Genomic DNA, 25,535 nt, shown 5'->3' on the forward strand with positions numbered 1-25,535 from the left:
TCATGTTAAATATTGAGTGAAGAGAGAGCACTTGTAAAAGTTGACTTTGGAGGAAATTTGGCAAAAATCTGAAGTTTGGAGCATTTTTATGGTTTGCTGCCCTACACGTGGTGCTCCTGCACAAACGCGCAGCGTGAGCTTCCACGCGTAGCACCCATTCAAATTAGCACTGTCAAAATCTTGCCTACGTGCAGTGCAATTCCCTACGTGCAACGCCAGGTAAAAATCCTCCAGAAGCGTAGCGCTAGTTGCCTACGCGTAGCGCTGCCCTTGTTTTTCTACAAATCGCTTTGAAATTGCCTCTTTCTTCTCTCCTTTGGTTTCTTTGACTTTAAAATGACATAATGAAATGAAAATAGAATGAAAATTACATTAAGATTTAAAAATACTCACTTTTGACTTTGTAGATACTATGCTTGAGTTTATTTGGCATCCTCATGCCCTTCTTGATCTTTATTGGAATTTAACCATCAAATTTGACTATCTGGAAACCCTAAGACCTAATGAAATAGAACTGCAGAATGAAAATAAACCATCACTAAAGACTATAGAAAAAAGGATCAGCAAGTATATTTCTTGACGGAAACTGAAGTGACCTCAACCATCAGTGGATCCATGACCTAATGGAGTCATGAAAAATTAACAGTATGGAACTCCTACTATGAAAGTTCAAAAGAGGAAACTTTGATCATTGATGGCAGTATGACAAGGCTGACACTAACATTGGCTCCAATGGGCATGGTAGCTCCTTGGAGGTGCCAAGAACACCGTAGATCTAGTAGCCATATCCATTGGGCAATGAGGTCAAAACATTTCAAAGACTGAAAACCAACACAATGCAAACTGAAACTGAATCATGACTCAAATTGTGACTATAAACTAAATCAAAACCGACAAACCTTACACAAATCATTCAAAGTTTATAGCCTTCACTTTAGGCCCCAAGTTGGAATGACTGTGTACTTTGGAATCTTGCAATGAAAGGGAAAATGGTATGTACAATGATCATGTTATAATTTTAGAAATCACCTCAAAAGTAGTAGTGCTTTAGGAGCCTGCCATTAACTGGTCCTCCTAGGCACTCTTGATCATCCATCTCCTTGAGCAGAAAGGAATTTTGTCCTCTATATGCTGCAATCTTATAGGGTCCTTTCCATAAGTTTTTGAACTTACCATGCTTTCATTTGTCCTCATTCCGAGCATCCCAATGCAACACTGCATCCTCTAGCTGAAATTTGTCTGCTTTAGTTTTCTGATCATAGATCTTCTTGATCTTTTCCTGTAACCTAAAAGTGTTTTGAAAAACTTCACCCCTTTTTTGCTGAAGATGAATCATCTGATTGATTCTTCGTTGAAAGTCATCCTCTTCACTGCCAGCCTCCTTTAATAGTCTCATAAGTAGAACTGCAAGAGAGGTTGGAAAAAAAGTGTCAATGCCATAAACTAATTCAAATGGAGACATACATATGGATTTCTTGTGGCTCACTCTGTTAGCCCATAAGGCATTAACCAACTTTTTGTGCCAATTTTTCTTATTTGTTTCTAGCATCTTCTTGATGATGTTCACCAAAGACTTATTTGATGATTTAGCCAAACCATTTCCTTGCGGGTAATATGCTATAGAACGACCCAAAGTAATATTATATTTGCTGCAAAATTCAATCATCCGCTTTGATTTGAATGCGGCTGCATTATCTGTGATGATTTTATTAGGACAACCAAAACGAGATAAAATATTTGACTCTAGAAATTGGATGATTATCGTATATGTGTCTTTTCTGGTCAAAATTGCTTGAATTCACTTAGTGAAATAGTTGGTTGCTGTTAGGATCCATTTCTATTGTGCCGACGATGTTGGATGGATTACCCTAACAAAATTGAGTCCCCACTGCTAAAAAGTTCCATTGACCTCGACAGGTTTCAGTGGAAGAAGAAGTAATTTTCTTTTCCCTTGAAAAACTTGACATTCGTGAAAACTCATAATTGTTTTATACACATCTAAAAATAGATTCGAGCAGTAATAACCTGCTCTAAATACTTTATTTGTCATTGTCTTCCAGAACAAGTGACCACCACAATCACCTTTATGAAAGTCAACCATCACTTGTTGAGCTTCATCTTCAACCAAACATTTATGTAAAAAACATCCCCGATCTTTCCAATAAAGGTCATTATTTAAAATACAAAATTTGGTAGCTTTGAGTTTGAGTGATCTACCTTTGCTTCTAGACATTTTTTGACGTGGCGAAAGATGCTGAAGTACATACACTATGTTTGAATACCATGTTGATTGAAGAAACATTTCAGACACTTGAATGAGTGAGTCTTCTTCTTCATCTTATGATATGGCAGCAATGAGATTGATTTCTAAAGCATGTAGATTTTATTCAGCCGTTAGTCTCACCAAGACTTGTCCTTTGATCAACTTTTGTTAGAAATTATATATTACGGAGCAATGGAACACATAAAATATTGCAGAAATATAAGCACAGAAAACGCACAAAACAAGAGAGACACAGATATACATGGTTCACCCAGTTTGGGCTACGTCCACCCCAAACAGCCAGTCCTTCCTTTCTATTATCTAGCAAAATGAAGAGACACAACCTACAGCAAATCCGCTGTAATATCCTCTTTTTTCTCTCACAGTCTCACCTCTCTGTTTCTCGCTCATAGAATACACATCTATATCTTAGCCTCAAATACAATACCCTCATACAAAGAGAGGGGTTTCCTTCTAGGGCAAAAAACCCTAAACTAAACATAAGTTCTACCGTTAGATCATCTGCCTAATGAATGGCCCAGATTGACTAGAAATTACTATACTTTTACAAGGCAATTTTACATTTGTTTTTAGCTTCGGGGGTGCTGCCCCCGAGCCCCCGCTGGGGGACCGCTGGCCCCCGGACCCCCCAACCGAGGGGGATGGGCCCCCCCGGACCCCTGCGGGGGGGACAAGTCCCCCCCGCACCCCCCCGCGTGGAGGGGTGTACAAACTTCCTGGGGTATACATCTGGCTAAAACAAAGACCTCTGAACAATCATGCTCCACACACAACAGCTTTGTGGGTTTAATCTCCAAATCGTATTCCAACATTGCTTCAATCCACTTTCCTCATCTTCCTTCTGGATCAGTTTGTATCAATAGATCCTTTATTGCTACATTGGGGACATATGCTATAATGTGTGAGTGCAAAATATACATTCTGAAATCCTTCAATGCTTTTACGAGAGCAAGTGCCTATTTTTCAATTATATTACACCGCAAGGCAGCATGTCGAATAGTCCTACTGAAAAATGCAATGGGTTTCTCCAGCTGATCTCTCTTTTGCATCAATACTACAGCCATGGTATGCTTGGATGCAAATGAAAATATAATGAAATATTGAGTGTAATCAGGACTAATTAATACTGGAGCTGTGGTCAAAGCAAAGTTTACCAAATTGAATGAATTCATGGCATCCTACATCCATTTTACCATGTTGTCCTTTTTCAACATGTTAGTCATTTCTCTTAAATATTTAGCTAAATTAGGTATGAATCTACTAAATTAGGAAAATCTATTTGTTGAATTGCCTCCACCTTTGAAGGACCAATGAAAATTCCTTCTTTTGAGATAATATGACTGAGCAACTTTCCTTCTTCCATAGAAAAAATACTTTTCTTTGGATTAAGAGATATCCAAAACTTCCTACATCTCTGAAAAACAATTTTTAAATAGTGTAGATGTTCATCATCGGAACTTGAAAATATTGTCAAATCATGTAAATATACAACCAGAATTACATCCTTCTCATTAGAAAAAGTGATGTCCATTGCTCACTGAAATGTGGCTCCAACATTCTTCAAACCGAATGGCATTTTAGCATAATTTTAAGTCCCCAAGGTGTTGTAAATGCTGTTTTGTCTCGATCTTTTTCATTCAACAGGATCTGATTATAACCTGAATACCCATCGAGTAGTGACATGCGTGATGCTCCAACCACTCTTTGCAGGATATGATCCATCTTTGGAAGTGGGTAATTGTCCTTCAAAGATACCTTGTTAAGGTTTCGAAATTCTATGCACAATCCTATCTCTCCGGTCTTCTTTTGTACATGAACCAAATTCAAAATCCAATCAGAAAATCTGATTGGGACAATTATACAACCTTTGAATAATCTGTTTAACTCTTTTTCAATGGAAGGCAATAGCTTTGGGTTGATTCTTCTCAACCTCCATTTGAATGGCTTCTAATCTGGTTTGATGGGAATAGTGTGCTGAATTATATCTTTGTCATACACCTTCAGATCTGAATAATCCCAAGCAAACACATCAGAAAATTTAGATAACAATCTAACATATTTAGTTTTTACCTCGGGAGACAATGCTTTGGACAATTTTACAAACTTGGGATGATCAGTTGTCCCAATGTTTACATCTTCGACTCCTTTTTCTGTAGGCACCAAGCTCGGCTTTCTAGCTACATCATCTTGATCAAAAAGTTCTTCTAAATGTAGGAGACCTTTAGGAATAATGTTGTCTTTCAGCTACAAGATGTCCATCTGATTCACTTGAATCTCTTGTTCATCGGTATCATAATCATGATCTATGGAAGCATCCTTGAATTTTCCTTCATTCTACGAAAAGGTATTGATTTCATTATCATCCCAAAACACTTGCCAATACCTTAAATTATCTGGAACAACAGGTCGGTGTTTGACATGAATTTCAAACTTGTTACTGGAGTTCATTGGAATGTTTAAATTGTTGGATGCAGTGGCTAGTGAATCTACAATAATATTTTGAGTCCAGGGTACAATTGTCAAAGTATAATCAGGAAACATTCGCAAGATGTCTATAACTGCATTTGTATAGGCTCTCATCCATGGGTGCTTTGCTTGATACTCTCCCTTTACCTATTTGATTACTAGCTTTGAACCTCCATAGACTGAAATCCTTTTTGCATTTAACTTCTTGAGAATTTTCAGGCATGCAGTCAAAGCTTCATACTCCGCTTCATTGTTAGAGCAGTCAAAAGCCTACTTGTAAGAACACACTCTAACATTACTAGGAACTCTATCGGGCTAGAAAGTAGCACTCTTGTTATAGACATTTTTGTGCCTCGCAGCATGGAGCATGAAATGTCGATAATTACAGGGATCCTCAGTCCCTAAACATGTTGTTCTTACCCCTAGAAGAACAAGGTCAGCAAACCACAGCACTTCCCATCAGTTCTCCACCTGAAAACACTCAAAAACAGGCTATTTTTGAATCATGTCAGCTGCTCCACTGAGCATCTGCGCTGGAATGCAACTGCTCCTCCTTGTACCTACGCTGAACGTCAAATCTAATGAAGGCTACCTGCGCTGGGTGAGATTGGCCAAGTGGCACAGTCATTCTGCAAGGTGTCAATTGCCCAGGAAGCTTCCAAACTGACACTTGGTTCATGGGATTCGCCCTGTGATGAGTAAGAGGTACTTGATCTCCATGTGTAAGCAAGGATCTCCAAGTGGACTCAAGAACTGAAGTTTAACTGAAGAGGGAGGGGACACTAGTCAGCTTCATGCCAGCCTCAAGCTGACTCATCCTCTCTTCTTCTCTCCTATATATAGAGCTCTTCTATGAGGTCTAGGGAGGCTGGAATTTTGTGCAAAGTAAGGAAGTGTTGTTGGTTTACAGTTAGAGCTATTGGGTGATTTTTTTTCCAGAGGTGAAGAGGAGACTTCTTGCTGCTGGGGAGGTGCTGCTGGATTGGAGCCATTGATGGTTGTAACCTTCTCAGAACCCTGTTACTTTTATCAATAAAGCTTTGAATGTTCTCCTATATACTTGTATTGCATTGATGTATTGTATTTACTTGTATATTTGATTCACTCTAATCCATGCATCAGTTATGAGTACATGTATCTTGTAGTTTTCTTCTCTCTGTTGTGTAGGATCTGTGTGTAGCTGGACCGGCAAAGGGAGCAAGGAGCTGGGAACAAGAGACAAAGAGAGAGGATAAGGATTGACAAAAGCGAAAGACACCGGTTGGTTAATCTTTTCTTCCTTCTCTCTGTACTTTCATAAAGGAAAACATTAAAGCTTTACTTTCAGTTGTTGCTAAAGACTGTCACCTTTAGAGTAGGGATAGGGTCATCCGAGTCGAACACTTTTCCCCACAACAAACTGGCGACTCCGTTGGGGAGCCTAGTATCTTGTTGGTGTTTGTAGTATCTTTGCTATTCATTTCCTGAACCAAAGAGTACCGAATCGAAAAGCTTTTGACTATATCAAAAGCGAAGTAGAGGGGCTGCTACTCTTGCTCATTTTTTAGCAGATTCATGATTTGAAGAGCTGATCTACAAAAGACTCTTGTACTCTTTTTGATAGCTTTTCATCCTCTTGATCATCCCTTAGCTTGTACTTGACCTATAGCTTTTTATTTCAGCAAAAACAATGCATTTTTGAGCTTTTTATGACCCGGAAATCCTTGTAAACGCAACTCTCGTGTCTCAGTGCAGGCTGTCCACAGGCAGTCTGCATTCCAGCGCAGGTACTCCCTTCGGGAACTGCACTGAGAGTCAATTTGACAGACCAGAGCCTGCGCTGATCCAGTTAGGCTATGTCTTCCTGAGGTTTCCCACTGTGTCTGAGCCCTGTTTTCACTGTTATTTTGTTGCTGATTGCTTGTCATTGTACTTGCTGTAAACCAACTTTCCTTGACATTATTCCGCCTCAGTTGTGTGATGAAACTGTGATTGTTCTTTCAGTATTTATTTCTTCAGTTGCAGTTTCCCATTGTGAAAAGCGAACCAGTATAGCTGTGGCCTCTTAGATCCTGAACTGTAAAAGTGTCTTTGTGATCTTAAGAGCTAGTTTTATTACTGTTCATGGTTGTTTGAGTTTGTTTGTTTTTCATTTTATGGTTTGAATTCATACATTTTTGGTGTCAAAACAAGTGCTTGTAAAGCGTCTTTTCATTTTAGACAAAACTTGTTTGTTTACGCTTCAAATTGAATTCGAAAATTATACGACAATTTCCTTTTTTTGTCTACATCAACATTAAGGGAAAAGAAAAGAAATACATGCATCTTGCATTTGCATATTTTGATAAGTTTGCGTGACTGATCTAGGAGAAAGTGCATTAGTTTGTGCTTGGTGCTCTGTGTGGAAAGATAATGTTTTTCTCTCCCCTCAGTAGTTAGGATTTTCAAAGCTAAAAAGATTGTAAAGCTTGCTTATCATTTTAGCTGCATTTAGGAATTTGTACCAATACATCTCGTGGTGATCCTGAAAGACAAACTGCTAATCAAGATCAACTTAAAATATATTGAATGAATCTAAAAACGCATTGTAACATAACGCTCACAATAGAGGTCTAGGTAGAGACGTGTTCCGGCGTCGTTAAACGTAGTGACTGTCGATCTCTACGAAGGTGGGTGATTCCTCCTGAGAGTCGGTGGCACTAATACGGACTTGTGCTCCCGCATACCTTCGCGTATATTGGGAGACCCCTATAGGCATTTATCCTTTATCCTTAGGAAGCCGTGTCGGCCGCCCTACTAATCGCGATGCAGTGAACACAGCATTCACGAAGATCGACCACCAGTACCGTAAAACGTATTCTGTGGTTTCGCGAGAGGTTTGGCACACCCTCTGCCTAGATCTCCAGAGCAGTTTCTTTTGGCCCTTTTCAAACTCTATAACTGAAAAGGTCCAACCGAGCATTTGTCACTTCGGGCTCGTTAATACATCGAAGGCGACTAGAGTCATCTTTAGCTTTTTCTCGACTCTTAAAACATGAAAAAGCAAAGTTGTGTCTAAAAGCGTCTAATAAAATTCATTCAATACGGAAACATAATTCCCCTTTTTGTATTTTAGTTGATCAAGTAATCCGCAACCGTGGAGGAAAGTCAATTAAAACTCCGTCGTTCGAGGAGACTCGCGAGTCAACCGTCTTTGTCTCCGGAATCGAGAGTAGTACGGACAAAGCGGACTCGCTGGACCGGGTCGAAATCTCCCATTAAAGTTAGAACAACAGTTCCGACAACATCTGAGATTCTGGTCACTCCTAATATTTCTGGAATCGCTGCCTCTATTGAAGGAGTTCAACAGCAACAGAGGGACAGTTGTACTGATCCTAGTCTAAAGACAAGTACTTACATAACTAAACCAGTTCCATCTGAAACCGGTCCACAGAGTCTTGTTGTTCAAACAACTGTCGCTGTCAAAGCAACCCCTTCTTCGGCACCAAAAATCTTTTACAGACCTGATGGTCTTCCTCTTCCTCCTGGTCTGATCGCAATAGAGGAAATCGTAGAGGACCAGCAAGCAAATACTCCAACTCATTTTGGAGTAGGCACCACTCTTTTTCCTTCTGCATCAGAAGTTTGTCCATCGCCACAGGAAGTTCCTGTAGAATCGTTAGGCAGTTTATTGGATAGACTTAAAATGTCTGAGCAACCGTCGACATCTAGGACTGTGCCAAATGACACAGCGACAGCAGAAGCTCCTGCTGTCAATCCAACGATGTTTGCCGGCATACCAGTTGTCCCGACTAGCCCTCATCAGCTAGAAGGAGTCCACCCAGGGACTATTACGACAACTTGGTATGTTCCAGTTTGTTCTTCCGGTATAATACCCGGTAATTCTTATGTTGAAACTAGACAAATTGATCCCTTTGGAAATCAGTTTGGGCCATCCAGTCCTCAAAGGCAATCTATACCCTTGAGCTCCGGATTGTTACCGTATGAGGGGCAATATGCCCTTTCACTTCCCCTTCCGGGGGGATACCCATACGGCAGTTTTCAACAACATTCAGGTTTGACTGAAGTAACGACGAGTGGTTGGGTACCTATGTTACCCCAACAACCAAGAGTTGTATATTCCATGCAACAGTGTGTACCTATGTCTAGTATCCCGACGACGCCAGCAATTGTAACCGTGTCGCAAGTTCAATCGATGCCTGTTGTATGTCAACCCCAATTTGTAATGCAACAGCCCATTGACCCTGCAACACAACCACAATCGCCAACTGCCGGGACGACACAGATACAAACGGGAACCATAACCCCGCATCTTGGTCCGTCGGTTAGTGTCGCACAGCAAAACATGGCTTCACAACCATGGATGGTGCAATACCAACAACCTCAGTTTCAACAGGTGTACCAGGGATCTGAGCAACAGATCTTTGCGAATAGTGGGCAACCCTATATTCAGAACGGGTTAAATCAACCACTTTACAGTGGCCAAGCCCACCAGCCGTATCAGTCATATCAACATCAGTTGCACTATGCTGGTATGCAAAGACCTACTGCTCAGGCGATTCCATCGTATCCTGGATACGCCTCGCCAAACCTGAATCAGCAGTTGCCATTCGTGGCGACTCTAGAATTACCCGATTTACATCGATTGACGAACGATCCAATCACCTATGCCTATTGGTGGCCAGCGATTCCTCACAAACTTCCTTCGGACATTCCTAAATTCAATGGAAATCCTGGTGAAGATCCGTCGAATCATGTGATGACATTCCATCTGTGGTGTTCGTCGAATACCTTGAATGATGATTCGATAAGGCTTCGCCTTTTCCAGAGGACATTGATTGGTCCGGCGGCTAAATGGTATATTGAATTACCTAGAGCCTCTTTCGACAATTTTAGTTCCCTAGCCACGACTTTCTTAACACACTTTCAGTTACCTATAAGGTACGAAACTGGAACAGAGATCTTGACCAATTTCAAGCAGACAACAGCCACACATATATCAGATCATATACATGAGTGGCGTCGTCGTCGCAGAATGGTAAAGACCTATGTTCCAGATCAGCTATTAGCTGAGTGGTTTATAAAGTCGCTTCTTCCTGCTATAACAGAAGATGTGGCCAAGGGAGGCGTCGTAACAGAGGAGAAGGTTATTGCTTGTGCTCAATATTTGGACTTAGTATATACTTAGTCGGGCACGCTCTATGATAAGATACCCGACGCCCCCAGACCGAAATTTTCAATCCCTCCTCCTCCCGGATCGAATAGTGACTCTCATGCCGGTGATGGCGTGATTGGAACTGCAAACGCTAAGTCGACAAGGGATTCAAATAAGAAAGCCCGTAAGACTTCGAATCAAAAAGAAAATCAAGAGGTTCTTGCTTCGAAGGTAAATGCTGTATCTACGAATAAAGGCAAAAACTCCAATCAACCAGGAAGCAAGAAGAAACAAAACAAAGGGAAGAAGAAGAAACAGGGTGAGTCATCCCCTCAAAAAACTTCTTCAAACCCTCCTGGGCAAAGGAAACAAATTTATCCATGTCATATATGCGATGAGGATCATTCGACAAAGGACTGTCCGTTCAAAGCTGAGTTAAAGAGGTTCTTTAAAAGTTCACAAACTTCAGCTGTGTTGACTGATCCATTTCCTACCCTAGGTCAAAATATGGTTGATAGTGGAAATGCTTCCCCGTCTCAAGTGCTTATGTTGTCGGTTTCTAAGCAAAATGATGCTTTGATCTCAACCAGGAATAAAGATTATGGGAATCCGCCGGTGTCGAACGACAAAGGGAAAGATCAACCCAGTAGTTCGACAACAACTTCGGCAGAAGTTGTACCCCCCCTCACGCATGAATTAACAATAAAGCCACCTAAGGGAGTAGTACACAAGTCGACATTTAATCCTCGTGCCAGAGCGGCACAGCATTATAACATAGTGGAAGATTTGGCCCAATCGCCATCTGCTATGTCGACTCTTGAGGTACTGCAAAATTGTCCATCCCAAAGGCAGGCATTGTTATCAGCAATTGGTGGAGTGGATCCTAAAGATTCCAATCTTGTATCCTTTGATCACAAAGGATATGATCCTCAGTTACCAGCACAACTAGCTTTCCTTATTCAAGTGAAAGCACTCAACAAAACTGTTCATAGAATGATTATTGATGAGGGAGCATCGACATGTATCATGTCGATGAGTTGCTGGAAAACTCTTGGATCTCCAACCTTGTCGCGATCTTCGACGACATTGAAAGCATTTGACGGAAGGACGTACACTCCGTACGGTATCCTAAATAACTTTAAGATTGAACTAGGAGGAAAAACAGTGGAAATTGATGTTGAAGTCATTGATGGCAATCTTGACTATAACATCCTACTGGGAAGACCATGGATATATGCCATGGCAGCTGTAGTGTCGACATATTTTAGGAAGATCGCATTCCCGTTTGAAGGAGGGATTACGGTCGTCGACCAACAGAATTTCCTCCCTAATGGTTCACAAGTTACTGGAAGCGTTCCCCTGATCCATGGAAGCGACCATTCAATACAAGATATCGGAGTAGGCTTGCTAAAAGATCCCACAATGATGGGAACTTTCGCGTTGCCACCTCCTTTCCATGTAGGGAATATCCCGTTTGTAGCAACATGCAACATGGTGTCTTCTTCGAAGGTCGCAGGAGACAAAGTCGTCATGGATTATCAAGTGGTTTTGCCACCTAGCCCTATAGAAATATTGTAGCAATCAATGTTTCAGGCATGGGAGGCGAGCCCAAATCAACGCTCGTCAAGCGTTTGGGTAGATAGGTCTGGAGAGTATGGTACCCCATTAGATCCATGGTCAAAAATTCATGGGACTGACGAAGGAATCTTACAATCAATGATGATTGAGGGGGCACCATGGAATGATCACCACCATCGTTCCCTTCTTCCAGAGTGTGAAGAAGAAACTCATCACGACTTATATCACCCTTCAGTGTTTGAATTCCTAACAAATACTGTAAATACGGTGGATTCAGAGCGAAACCTATCCAATATTGAAGAGACCGTAGCCATAAACATCTCGACAAAATTTGATGTTGTAGAGAATATTCATGTCAGCAAGAGTTGTTCCCCTTCAGAACTGGAAATATATGGTGCTCTCTTTCGCGAATTTAGAGATGTCTTTGCATGGTCATATGATGAAATGCCAGGCATTGACTCGAGCATAGTTGAACATGAAATTAAAATGTACCCTGATGTCAAACCAGTAAGACAACGGCTTCGACAGGTTCACCCCAAGAAAGCTGCTGCCATTAAGGCAGAAGTTGAAAAACATCTCCATGCTGGATTCATCTACCCGGTTCCTCTAACCGATTGGGTATCGAATATTGTCCCTGTTATGAAAAAACAAGGGACGATAAGAGTGTGCGTCGACTATAGGGATGTAAACAAAGCTTGTCCTAAGGACAACTACCCTACACCCTTCATCGACCAGATAATTGATGAATGCGCCGGATGTGAAATCTTTTCCTTTATGGATGGATTTTTCGGGTATAATCAAATAAATATCCGCCCACATGACTAGTCTAAGACTGCATTTATTTTTCCATGGGGCACATTCGCTTATCGAAAATTACCCTTTGGTTTAAAGAACGCAGGGGCGACGTTTCAGAGGGCAATGAATTATGCCTTCCATGACATCAAGAACATCGTTCAACCTTACCTCGACGATCTTCCGGCTCATTCGCGGAAGCGGACTGATCATCCGCGGCATTTGAGAGCAATATTTCTACGTTGCCGACACTACAAGATAAGACTCAATCCACACAAGTGTGTGTTTTGCGTCGGTTCTGGTCGTTTACTTGGCTTTGTAGTCTCTAAGGATGGGATTCGTCTCGACCCCTATAAGGTTCAGGCAATCATTAATTTGCCTCCACCTTCAAATTTGCTTCAGATTCAGAAACTCCAAGGGAAAGCAAACTTTCTGAGGAGGTTCATTCCAAATTACGCAGAACTTGCCAAAGGTTATACTCGTCTTTTGAAAAAGGATGTACCTTTTGTCTAGGACCAGGTTGCGCAAACTTCCTTTGACGCTCTGAAAGATTCTCTAGTAAGAGCATCATTAATGTACGCCCCGGACTATCAAAGAGATTTTAACATGTATCTAGCTGCAGCAGATACGACCATTGTGATGGTCTTAGTGCAAGAAGTCGATGGAATTGAACATCCTATTTATTATTTAAGTAAAAACTTAAATGACACAGAAGGTAAATATTCCTATGTTGAAAAACTAGCGCTTGCTGCTGTTCAAGCGATTCAAAGGTTTCGACATTATGTCCTCTTTAGGAAAACTACCATTCTGTCAGATTGCAACCCCATGACGTATATACTGTCGCGACAGTTGCTTGGGGGAAAATATTCGAAATGGATAGCAATCCTTCAAGAGTTTGATCTGGATTTTGTAAAATCCAAATCAAAGAAAGCTCTAGTTTTCGCGGAATTATTGTGCGATCTCCCATCGTCGTCCAACGATGAAACATCAGAAGAGTCAATCGTGGATGAAAATTTGTTTCTGATATCAGTAAGCGATGAGTGGTATGGAGACATCATTGTTTATCTCCAAACCCAAAAATTTAGGCCTAATACCTCACACTCGGAACGGAAGCGTATACGATACCAATCTAAAGACTACATGATCGTCGGTGATACACTTTACCGTCGTGGTGTCGATACGGTTCTGAGGAGGTGCCTTACCCATGAGGAGGCCGAGAAAGCCCTGAATGATTATCATTTAGGCGCGTGTGGGGGGCATCAATCTGGATATGCAACAGCACAAAGAATCTTACGAGCAGGATACTTCTGGCCAACTATGTTTAAAGATTGCATAATAGCTGTCAGAAGTTGCCATGTGTGTCAGATCTTTGATAGCAAAACCAGGAGACCGCCCGCACCTTTGCAGCCTATAGTTGTTGTTGGGCCTTTTGCCAAGTGGGGCATCGATTTCATGCAATGTAACCCCACCTCGACCGGGGGGCATGGGTATATTATAGTCGCTGTTGACTATTTTACCAAATGGGCCGAGGCAATGCCTACATTGGATAACACTGGTGAAACAGCTGCCCTTTTCTTTTTTAATCATGTAGTCGCCAGGTTCGGCGTTCCGCAGGCTATAGTGACAGATCATGGATCGCATTTTCGCAATCACATGATGGTTGAGTTAGCTGCCAAACTAGGGCTATCGCACGATAGCTCTACCCCGTATTATCCACAAGCCAACGGACAAGTTGAGGCAATCAACAAGGTCCTGAAGCGTATGTTGCAAAGGATGATCGGGGTTCACAAAAGAAGATGGCACCTACTCCTGTACTCAGCATTGTGGGCTTACCGAACCTCGGTAAAGAACGCCATTGGGTTCACACCATTCCAATTGGTGTATGGCCTGGAGGCAGTCTTACCGATCCAGTGCGAAATTTCGTCTCTTAAACTCACAATTGACCTCCTCCCCGGAACCTCAGAAGAAGAGGCTCGTTTCTTGGAATTAATCCAGTTGGATGAAAACCGTCGTGATGCCGCTTTGGCGAATGAAGCCCATAAGAAACGAGTCAAAGCACAGTTCGACAAGAATGTCAAACCTCGTATCTTCTCTGAGGGTGACTTGGTTTTGCTTTACGACCAAGAATCCGACAAATTAGGAGCAGGAAAATTTAAGTCCTTATGGATGGGTCCTTATATTGTTAAAAGGGTGTTAGCAAAAGGAGCCTACGAGTTAATGGATTATGACAGGATACCACTGGCGCAACCCCGCAACGGGTTGTACCTCAAGCGTTACTATGCCTGAATAGTAACTTGAGTGCTTTTGTTGTATTTTGTTTTCGCTAAAGTGTTTGTTTCGGTTTAGTAATCCACTCTTCTCGTTTGTTGCAGATGTCGAATTTCTCTGAGACATATGTAGGATATGCCGACGGGGCGAGTCGTAGTACATGGAATTTGTCCTCCGCAGCCTGGGCCATTTTTGATCCAAGCGGCGAGTTAGTGAGTTTCAGAGGTGTGTGTATTGGGCAGTCAACGAACAACATCGCTGAGTATAGCGCGTTGATTGAACTCCTCTCTGATACCATCGCTCATGGTATACGTCGACTAATTGTTAGGCTAGACTCACAGCTTGTGATACTACAACTCACTGGTATATATTCAGTCCGCAATCCAGCTATTTATTGAATGTTTCTAAGAGTTAAGATTTTGGAAAGAGAGTTTGATTCAATTCAATACCAACATATTTCCAGAAACTTGAAAACATTAACAGATTCATTAGCAAACTATGTATTAGATAGACATTTACGACATATATAAAAAGAGATGCATCGGTGCTAATGCAAGTGGATCACAAATAAACCATAATAAACCCCGAAAATCAAAATATATAAAGTTGTTTATAGTTTGTACATGATGTGCTGTAATCAAAACAAAATTGGTCATATGACCTAGAACTCAAAAAGATGCTAGGGGGCACCCTAGCCTAGTGGTGCTCATGAAAGTACGTCACGGTCTGTGCAATCATGCGCAAGAGACGAGTCCATCGTCTAGGCACGCCAATAGTGTGCCGCTGCAACTGTAAAGGTAACTCGTCAATCTGTACATCCAGAAGACCACGAGTAAGGCTCTCGACCTGCTCCTGCACAGCTGCAAGTATCTCAGTATCACCAAGGTCGTGAATGACAACTCGCCTAGCAGGCTCTGCTGCTGGGGCAGCAACTGGCGATCGTGGACGCGCTACTAAACGAACAGGACCAACATCTGCGTGCACCCAAGAGTTTGATCAGTTTTTCACAATAACATCATGAGTAAAAACAATAAACAGTAACATGGTCAGAGATTTTACCAATAGCGCCCCATTGCTCGCCATCCGGTAGCACCAAGTCCGGATCACCTCGGTAGTCCATACCCACATATGGATACTCAGAAAACACCATCTCCTGATGCTCGAACCACCTAAAGAAGGCCTCAGTAAAAGTAATCTGAGGTTGACCAGCATGTCGGGACTTGTAGTCAACCCACCTCTGCATGCGTGGCTCGGTCGGAGAAGGCAAGTCAAGTATGATGTACTGAGGCTGCATCAGTGGGATTTTCTCCAAGGCAAAGGCAGTCAGAATAGAACCAAACCCAAAGTTCTTCAACTTCCCGTCCTTTACCTTGTTCAATTGACTTTTCATCTGAACAAGTACTGCATCACACCAGTTAAACACTTTCGGTTGGAGACACTCCAAAGCGTGTTGCATGTAAGATCTGTTGGCAACATGTAAAGCTGCGCTACCAGCCATCCTACCAATAGTAAATAGAATGGACCTAAGAGACCTGTCAGTGATGTCACGGATATTGATCTTGCCATCTTTGCTCGGCTGTGAACCTTCCCGACAATACTGACGGATATAGTCTCTGGTGGAAGTAGTCCCTCGAGCCGTACCTGACAAAGAAATGGGGGCACCCCGCCTTGACAACCCAGTCAAGAAGTACATGTCCTCTATGGTCAAGAGGATAGTTTTCCCCCTAATCTGGAATACTTGGTTAACAGGATCCCAAGCATCAAGCATATACTGCAGTAAAGAAATCTGTGCTCTCATGCTAGAGATACGGAAGAACTTCAGTAGGCCACAGTTCCGAAGCGCGCTCACCGTGACCGGGTCATGGAGTGCAACCATGTCCTCTGCTTCATGTTCTCATTCTCGCCATGTAAGGGACATTTTGTTCAAAGTTCCCTGCAAGCAAACAAGAGAAGGAGTAAGTTCCTAATTTTGATGAAAAACTGGCGAAAAATCATCAAAAAACACATGCAGGATCAATTTTTCTAAGCCCAGCGCAGGCAGAGAGTCTCCCCCTTGCGCTGAGAGGCATTTTGCCTTAAGACCACCTGAAATACAGCGCAAGTTTCGAAAGGAGAACCTGCGCTGATGCCAGGGCGCCGTGATGAAACCCCTGGGGCTCAGAAACCCTGAAAAATGTGCATGAAACTGAAAAAGGAAACCATGAAAGTGAAGGGCTAAGGTTTAGCTCCTACCTAGTCCAAACGGCGCCGAAAATCGTCCACAGAATCTCCCGAAATCAGCTGGTGAAAATCAAGGAAGAAGAGGCACCTCCAGAGCTCCAACAAGCAAAATGCAAATGAAATGGTAAATGAGAGGTAAAAACACCTTTTTATGACTTTTTACACAGTTTAAAGTTAAATATTAGGGTTATAATCTCATTTTCATGCAAATGTTGTCCATTTCTAACAAAATTTGTTGCAGCAATTGATGATGAAGTACTACATTTGAAAAGAGAAAAGCTAGTAAAAGTAAAAAAATCAAATTGGACCATGAATCGAGCAGTTTTACCACGGAATTTATGCTCGTTAAAAAATAGAAAAGTGTGAGCAAAAGTTTCCACCAGAGTTCAAGCTCATTAAAAAATGAACCTATCTCGGTAAATAACCATTGCGATCGTAAATTTATCAGCCTTAAAAGCCTTGGTCGTGTTTTCATCCATCACCTCCACTGTCATTTGGCCGGTCGTTCACCCCCATATGTGTGTTTACCCATTTTGAGGAGCATCTGCGAAGAGTGATTTCATCTAGCCATCCTTGTGACACTACCGTGATTGGAAAATTCCAATTTGTACCTGGAATCTGCTGCTATCCCTGTTTATCACTCGTTCCTCAAAAGACGAGTCTTCTTTGAGCTCTTTTCACTGACTCGTAAAATATGAAAAGTTTGCCGAGTTTTGGCCTTCCAGCTCGTTAAAAGGACCGGAAGAGCTATCCCTCATTTAGACTTTAATCTTTTTGGACCTGAGGGATTATTACACAAAAAGATCGAGCGCTTGTCTTGTTCGGCTCGTTAAAAGTACCGAACACCCATCCCTTCTGTATTGTTTTATACTTTTTCGGACTTAAGGGATTAGATGACGAAAAAGGAATTATGGAGTTAACTTTCTGTACCTTTTCAGACTCTCTAAAGATGAAAAGGACCGAGTTTTCTTTGTCATTAGACTCGTTAAAATGATTAAATAGCGACAAACTTGTCTTTAGACGAGAACGAGTTTCCCTATCGCTAAGCTCGTTAAATCATAGCGATGGGCTTGCCCGAAGGGCAGGTTATAGAACAAGCATATGTTATCCTCCTCAAGCTTGACAAAAATAAAGAGGTACTGGTCAGAAATGACTGGGGAAAAATTGGGAGAACATCAAAGCTTAATGGTAGCAAGTCACTCTTGAACATGACACTTTTCCTCCGTACCACATCGGGTTGGGTTGCTTCATTCACCGGTCTCATCACCATGGTCCTCGCCAAACCATCCACATTTGGGGTAATGCTACCGATCCATCGCATCAATGTCGTTATATGTTCAAGAGGGGTCATTCTGAAAGTGTCAACCGTGTCCCATCCACTGCCATACATTATCCTTCATCCATTCATGATCGCCACCTTGAATCATATATCACAGTTTGTTTTCACCTCCACTAAAATCATTAGCTCTGTTCCGTGTCATTGATGTGGGATTCATTAAGGCCCTCCTTGACGGATCGCTTCTTGTCGACTTCAGCTCATTATCCAAGAAGTTGATCTAGGAACAACCCCATCAGTACTTTGAAGCTTGCATGCCTCAATGGCAAGTTTCTCACTTCCGGCGACAGGTATACATCAATGACCTTCGACCAGAAGATTTTGCGCGGCGTTCGACGCCAAGTCCTTTATTCACGCCACGTGAATTGTACTGCAGTACCTTGAGGGTCATTATCATTATCGGTGATTCCTCTCGCGCTTGTTAACGGTTTTCATCATTGACCGGTAATCAAGCGATGTCTTTCCATGTTCGACTTCAGCGAAATTCTCACATGGATCGACTTGTACTTAGAGTGAAGATCGAACGAGTTTGAAGACCCCGGATCTAGTTTCATCCATCCGGGCTGCGATACATATTCAGGAAATATAAAAGCATTTGTCATGTACATCATTGCAGCAGATGATCATCCTACTCAAAGGATGATAATTTCAGCAGAAAATTATCAGTCTACCATCAGACGATCGTCTGTTCTATGTACCAAAATGTATTTATAAAGCTGAGCATGGGAATGCCCACCTCAGCTAGATCATGAAAACAGAATGAAAAATAATGTATTGTATTGTATTGTATTACAGGGCACCTCTCAGCACTTGAATGAACTTTGGACCCTCTGGATAAAGCATTTCACCCGATAAACGGCCTCATACTTTAGGGGGCAACTGTTATAGACATTTTTGTGCCTCGCAGCATGGAGCATGAAATGTCGATAATTACAGGGATCCTCAGTCCCTAAACATGTTGTTCTTACCCCTAGAAGAACAAGGTCAGCAAACCATAGCACTTCCCATCAGTTCTCCACCTGAAAACACTCAAAAACAGGCTATTTTTGAATCATGTCAGCTGCTCCACTGAGCATCTGCGCTGGAATGCAACTGCTCCTCCTTGTACCTGCGCTGAAAGTCAAATTTAATGAAGGCTACCTGCGCTGGGCGAGATTGGCCAAGTGGCACAGTCATTCTGCAAGGTGTCAATTGCCCAGGAAGCTTCCAAACTGACACTTGGTTCATGGGATTCGCCCTGTGATGAGTAAGAGGTACTTGATCTCCATGTGTAAGCAAGGATCTCCAAGTGGACTCAAGAACTGAAGTTTAACTGAAGAGGGAGGGGACACTAGTCAGCTTCATGCCAGCCTCAAGCTGACTCATCCTCTCTTCTTCTCTCCTATATATAGAGCTCTTCTATGAGGTCTAGGGAGGCTGGAATTTTGTTCAAAGTAAGGAAGTGCTGTTGGTTTACAGTTAGAGCTATTGGGTGATTGTTTTTCCAGAGGTGAAGAGGAGACTTCTTGCTGCTGGGGAGGTGCTGCTGGATTGGAGCCATTGATGGTTGTAACCTTCTCAGAACCTTGTTACTTTTATCAATAAAGCTTTGAATGTTCTCCTATATACTTGTATTGCATTGATGTATTGTATTTACTTGTATATTTGATTCACTCTAATCCATGCATCAGTTATGAGTACATGTATCTTGTAGTTTTCTTCTCTTTGTTGTGCAGGATCTGTGTGTAGCTGGACCGGCAAAGGGAGCAAGGAGCTGGGAACAAGAGACAAAGAGAGAGGATAAGGATCGACAAAAGCGAAAGACACCGGTTGGTTAATCTTTTCTTCCTTCTCTCTGTACTTTCATAAAGGAAAACATTAAAGCTTTACTTTCAGTTGTTGCTAAAGACTGTCACCTTTAGAGTAGGGATAGGGTCATCCGAGTTGGATACTTTTCCCCACAACAACTCTGAATCCAAATTCCGATGCTAGCACCATCTTTACCAACAGCTCCATCAAAATCCATGCTCCAAAGACCTGCCTCTTGTTCTAAATGTTGAAATTATGTTTCCATTTCTGCACTAACTGGACTGATCTCTTCATTTTTCTACTGTTGACTGACCTTTTGCTACTGGTAGGTGGAATGCTTAGAAGAACTTGTAAATTTATTTCTCTCTTGATCAAGGGCTTCTCTAAAATTTTCTGAAATCTCCGGTTCATCATCTACTTCTACTAATTGAATATCTACATCATTCAAAGAACTTTTGTATATAGTACAAATGATTCTAAATCTATATGTACAACATTTATTGGATGATTGAGTGGATTCTATTTGCTAGTAATCATGTATTTCATTTTCTTCTCCCTATATAGGTTTCTCAATCAACCAAACATGGGAATGGTAGCATAAGAGAAATCAAGTTTTAAAGTTCCCTTAAGTTTTGCACCCCACGATCTAGACAAGAGCATACCAAACTGTGGTGGAATGTCAGCAACAACCACATCCATCAAAACATTCTTGGCTAGGATTTGGTCTAAAGATACCACCAAGTCTTTGATAAGACCAATACAACGAACACTACCAGAATCAAAAGAATACAGGTCATGATCTTTTCAAGTAATGTCAAGGTCCAGTTTATCCATAATGGCTTTTGGCATCAGATTATGAGAAGCTCTGAAGTCGAACATAGCATTATGGAGAACATAATCGCGTAATCGAAGGCTTATATAAAATGGAAGAACTTCACTATCTTCGGACTAAACTTCTAAGGCAGGGCCAAAAATGAGCTCAGGTTGATCATCTTCTACATTAACCATGCCTGATAAAGGATCCACTTGCAAAATCTGAGACACATTGTTTCTATAAATGTTGTTCTTTGCAAACTCAGTCAAAGGAGTTGAAACTTTTAATTTAGCAATTTCATTTTCTAAACTAAAAGATAAAAATTTTTCACCTCTTTGACAAGAGGGTCCTTCTTTTCTTCTCTTTCTTTTGCTACACTTTACTGATTGTTCTTCTGATTTGCAATGTTATTTGTTGATGGTCCTTTGCTAGAACTTGGATCTGCAGGGTCTTTCCCTTTCTTATGACTGCCTGAAGAATTGTTTTTAGATTGTGCTTCCTTTCTCTTTTGAACTGGACTAACTGGTACATCTCGATTTCTCAAAGAGTATTGCTTCTGTTGTGCTGTCAAGGCATTCATATATCCTCGCTGATAATCATCTAACTCATCCTCCAAAGTTGCCTCATTTACTAGTATGTAATCCTCATCCCTTTTCATGTCTAGAACCTCTGCATATTCTTCATCTTCCATCAGAAAAATGGGCATACCATCGGAGGTGAAGAAATGGTTTGCTTCAACCACCAGATCATTGTCATCTTCCTCCTCCATTTCGTGCACATAGTTCTGCTGCAAAGGAGTTGTGACCTTCTGTTGTTGCGCTGTTTGATCTTGTGCCTTTTGTTCCCACTGCCTAATCCAAAATTGGAGTTGTTGTCGTCCTCTAAGTTGGGATTCCTATTGGTGTTTTAGGTCTATCTGCCACAGTCATCTGATCAAACATCTTCTCAACTTTTCGGATCAAAGTATCCATCTAAAAATCTGAGGTAGATGTTTCCTCCATTATAGTCACCTTCTTTTCAGACCTCTTTCTTGGTCTTTTGGCCAGCAAATTTTCTTCTACAGTTACAACGTTATTCTGCATATCTTCAAGCATGGTAGGATCTCTTTCTCATAACTGATATGCCATATCAGCCTCGAAACCGTCTGGAAAGTTCAGTAAGGCTAGCCCCATTGGTGGTTTAATGTCAACTAGAATAGCATTATATATTTCATTAAACCTCACATAGTAATCTTGCACACTTTCACCTACATTCCTTTTGATATTTTCATACTTAGACAAAATTTGGAGTGGGTTCTTCTTTACCTCCCATAGATCTAGGAATTGTCTATGCAAGACTGACAATGTGTTGATAGAGGCCATTGGTAACGCTTTGAACCATTTTCGAATTTCACCTCCAAAGCTTTGGACAAACAATCTCATAGTCACATTTTCTTGCTCTACCTCATGAAGGTCAAAGAAGTCATTCATTCTATCAACATGTTGTTGCGTTGTAATGCTTTAAGTGTCATCAAAAAGAGGTATTTTACTTTGGTAATTAGTAGGCATATAGTCAAGATTCTGAGGTAAAACAACGGGTGCATACCGGGCAACCTTGACTCGAGGTAGATTTGAAACAATGTTTGGACTAGTAAGGTTTAATGGAGTGGTTGATGGAGAAGTAGGGGTGATAATTTTTTGATTGGATATGATAGGATGAAGGGGAAGGGTAAGTATGAGCTGATGAACTTCAAAAAATGATGAGAATACTGATGAACTAAGGGTAGTGGATGCCGATTCTGAAAGCTCAGGGATATTGGTGGCAGTGATGGACGATTGAGGAGAATTTAGGATATAGTTATCAATTGATATGTTTTCCCTTTGAATTTCGAGATCTGCAGTGAATTCTGTGTCTAGAAATATATCATCAAGTGTAGTTTCAAATTTGGTTCTGAATAGAGAAAGGTCAAAATACACATCAAAAGGGAGGTCTTCAATGAACAACCACTGACTAGGACAGGAATTGGATCTAAAAATAGGTATAGGGCTTACTGAACTTTCTTTTCTTCTGATTAGTTTCAAAATAAGGTTGCGATTTTCAAATACAAGGGGATGATTTGGATCAGGATTGGCCCTCGTGAACTTTCTTGAAGCCAATGTGCTCAAATTTCACAGTTTTTATATTGCTTTACAACTTCTATTTCAGCCTAGCAAATTCTTAAATTCTTCATCCAAAGTTCAAGAATTTATATGAAAGATATTACCACGGTGATTAGTATTTCTTTCCCCAGTGGAGTCGCCACTATGTTATCGCCTAAATTGACCTCAGCCTGCCACAAACCAAGCTTAACCTAGTAGCTAGCCCTACCAGGCTGGGAGACGGCTCTCTCCTTATGAATCTCAGTCAAGATGACTGGACCAGGAACAATATTTTATGCTAGGTATAGTAGCTCAAGGGTTTCGATTGAAATTGTTGGTGTTTTCTCCAGATCAGGAGGAGCTGGGCAATTTGGGTCTGGGAAACTAAGTCAAAATTGCAGGGGATTCTATGGGGCAAGGCAGGTATGATCTTTAGCACCTTAAGCTTGATGGGGTGAAATGATATAATGGTGAGGAGCTAAGAAGGGCATGAGAAAGTCATGAATCCTTCCTAAACAGTAGAAATAACATGAAATACTGGTGTTTTCCCAAGGCAGAGCATTAAAAACTAATGTGTTCCACCTATCTGACTTGAAAACAACCAATCAGAAGAAAATATATGGTCGGAGCATACATAAACAACATGAGAACATAATAATATAAGAAGAAACACATGCTAAAGGTCATACCACAGGGATCCCATAAAAATAGCTGCAACTTTATTAGTTTCCTACCAAAACTACTACAAAATGATATGTGTTTAGTACATGAGCATCCAGCTGAATCCAACACTTGGTAATGACAAATAAAATACATGATATATACTTTCAAAACAATCATCCTAACCATCATGGGTCGAAACCATGAGAAGTGTGTTGGAAATAATACTGAGGGGGGGGGGGAATCAGTATTATCTAGCAATTTACCAAATCTTCCTTATTTGATATTTTGAAATATTCTTGCATATCAGTACCATAAAACAATGAGCATGAATAAAGAAAATAGACAGTCACACCAAGGAACACAAGATGTAAGGTGGAAACCCAATGCGGGAGAAAAACCACCTGCTGCAATAATGTCTCTATCTTCTTTCAAGAAATTCTTTTTACAATGATTTTGTACTGGTGCAGTCCTTTACCAGCACGCAGGCTGCAACCTGCAAAGAGCTACAACTCTTTCTCGTTTTCCAGACTCCTCCTGGAAGGGAGCTACAACCCCCTACTTCTTTTTCAAAATGATCAACAAGTATACAACAGACACAGTCTACTACAGATATCAGATCAGTAATTACTGAAACAACCCAGAACACCTTATGAACAGAAATATACAATTAACAGATCATCTTGAGACAGGGACGCATATTTTCTTTCTGTGGCCTGCGACTGGACGCAGTATATCTTATGCTGTTCTGCGTGCAGACGCACTGTTACTTTTGCTTGTCTGCGACCGACGCACACATCAACACTATCGCGCCGCGTCTTTTTCTTCAGGGACGCACCCAATACCACAGTCGAGCCGCGTCCTTCGCTTCAGAGACGCACCTGATCCTTTACTGTACTGCGTCCCGGCGCACTTTCCCTTCACTGAATCTGCGTCCCTTTAGATATAGAAGATAAGAGGACTTCAGAACCAACCCAAACACTCAGATCCACAGATATGATCATGCGCCATATAGATCGTAGTCCTTTAGAAGATTTACCCTTAAAGATATGGACTAGATCACACCAAGAGATGATCAACCAAGATGATGCCTAATCCAAATGAATTCCTCTGCTTTATATAGGCAAGCTTCTCCCCAAAACATGGAACAATACCACGAGCCGACATCATAGAAACACAAAACCGTCGGCTAGATACCACACAAGAAACCCCCACGTTCATTTCTCTGCCTTGAAATGTGTGCACTGGGCGGACGCACCTCCTGAACGGCTGGCCTGCGTCCCTGGACGCGGGTTCTGTATGGTATACCTGCGGGGACGCACGTGCTGAACATATTTCCTGCGTCCTTCTTGATTTATCCCCTGAATGGGTTTGCCATCAAGGACAACACCTGAATCATAATGCCAACAATCTCCCCCTTTGGACTTGATGGCAACCACATAATCTTCAGCTTCATTCTCCCCCTTTGACATCAAGGGCAAAGGGTATGCTCCCCCTATGCTCATGCATCTCCAGATTTGTAACCAGAAATCCATCATGAAGGAGATAGAGACATATTGCAGCTATTTCCAAGATCTCCTTCTCCATAATGCCAACAATGCATTATGTGCTCCCCCTGAGCCTATACCACCAATAGGAAGATGATCAACAGTAAGACGATGCATCAACAACCCCCAGCTTTTGCCTGAGGTATTCAAAGGTGTCCCTGGGCAATGGTTTGGTGAAAATATCAGCAACTTGTTCCTTAGAAGGAACATACTCCAACTTGACCTTCTGTTCAAGTACTTGTTCCCGGAGAAAATGGTACTTGATTGGTATGTGCTTGGTTTTTGAATGCATAACCGGATTCTTTGAGATGCTGATTGCACTTGTGTTGTCACATAAGATAGGAATAGGAGGTGTACAAGTGATTTGATAATCCTGCAAAGTCTGCATCATCCAAAGAAGTTGGGTGCAACAAGATGCAGCCGCAACATATTCCGCTTCAGCTGTAGACAAGGCAATTGAACTTTGTTTCTTGCTGAACCAAGATACCAGTCTAGAACCCATAAAGAATGCACCACCACTTGTGCTTTTCC

Source organism: Pinus tabuliformis, chromosome 9 (genome assembly GCF_031772625.1).
Source record: "Pinus tabuliformis cultivar Carrire ecotype Pingquan chromosome 9, CPIR1, whole genome shotgun sequence".
NCBI lineage: Eukaryota > Viridiplantae > Streptophyta > Pinopsida > Pinales > Pinaceae > Pinus > Pinus tabuliformis.